Source organism: Monopterus albus, unplaced genomic scaffold (genome assembly GCF_001952655.1).
Source record: "Monopterus albus unplaced genomic scaffold, M_albus_1.0 scaffold62.1, whole genome shotgun sequence".
NCBI lineage: Eukaryota > Metazoa > Chordata > Actinopteri > Synbranchiformes > Synbranchidae > Monopterus > Monopterus albus.
Window position 1 is genome coordinate 2,807,522 of NW_018127942.1, and position 1,368 is coordinate 2,808,889.

Below are 1,368 nucleotides of genomic sequence, written 5' to 3' on the forward strand. Positions count from 1 at the left end.
CCTTTTGTCTGTGTGCCACTGTCTACTGCTCTCCATGTTGCTTGCTACTGCTCCGTTCTTCGTGCTGTTGTTGTTGTTGTTGTTGTTGTTGTTGTTGTTGTTGTTGTTGTTGTTGTTGTTGTTGTTGTTGTTGTTGTTGTTGTTGTTGTTGTTCTTCTTCTTCTTCTTCTTCTTCTTCTTCTTCTTCTCCTTGCTTTAATGGCGGGTCGCGAGCTGAGCTGGGAGCTGCTTGACCTGACAACTGGGGTGGCATAATAAATTGTGGGGGGCCAAGCTTGGCCCGCGGGCCCCACTTTGGGCACCCCTGGTCTAAGTTAAAAAGAAATCACTTCCTTTATCTCTCATTATTTTCATCCTTTCCCAAAACAGAACAATAAAACCTAGAGTTTCACATCTGAGCAACTGCAACAATGCTACAGTAGCTTCAGAGGAAAATGCCACATTGTGAGATGACAGGGTAATAATATGAAAGTGTTGTCTCCTTCGTGGATGAGATCAGAGGAGGCCCGGTAGATCAGTGTATTGCTCCGAGTGATCTGACGAGGGTGGTGGTGGAGAAGTGCCATGGCAGACAGACTTACTGGGATTGATTTATGTGTCACTTCCTTCTTGCAATTATAATTCACTATAATCCATTTGGAAAAGCCTTTTTGTCAGCATGTGACTTGGCTGACTGATCAAACTGTGGTACCATAAATGACTTTTAATTTGTTATAATTTTTGAAGAAACTAACACCGTCAATGCTATAAATAAAAATCTGATAAACATTTTAGCTTTTAATTTATTTATATGTACATACAAGGTCAAATGTCAAAGTGTTTATTTGTCATATGCACAGTTAGGAAACGTGTTTCCCTGTACAGTGAAATTCTTACTTTGCCATCCACATGAATGCCACAAAATACAAATGAAATATAAAGTAGATAAATAAGTAACACGAAATCTAAAGCACTTTAAGCAGAAAATGCAGCAATATAATAAAAATATATAAGAATATAATAAGAGAATGTGTGCTGTATGGGAGCAGCATGTGCAGCAGTCAATAGTCAATGTGCAATTATACATGTACAAACTGAGAATGTAAACAGTACAGGTTGACAGTACATGATGTATTTCCTGATAATAAACTCCCATCAACTGTTTAGGAGTCTGATGGCAGAGGGAAAGAAAGAGTTTTTCAGTGTAGAGGTCCAGCCAGAGGGTAGGTTGGGGTCTTTGAGAATGGAGGCAGATTTCCTACGCACCCTGCAGTGGTAAATGCTCTACAGAAAAGGCAGTGGAGTCCTGGTGATCTTCTCGACAGTCTTTACCACTCTCTGCAGGCGCTTGCGGTCCATAGCAGTAGTGCTGCCATACCAGACAGCGAT

General features: G+C 40.7%; 1 long non-coding RNA gene across 1 annotated transcript in view; it reads left to right on the forward strand.

Annotated features, from left to right (window-relative positions):
* LOC109962155 (uncharacterized) overlaps positions 1-1,368 on the forward strand; it is a 19,370-nt gene continuing 18,002 nt past the window's right edge. Inside the window, exon 1 of the long non-coding RNA XR_002275220.1 lies at positions 1-81. This is a non-coding gene — a long non-coding RNA (uncharacterized LOC109962155). The remainder of the gene's footprint in view (positions 82-1,368) is intronic.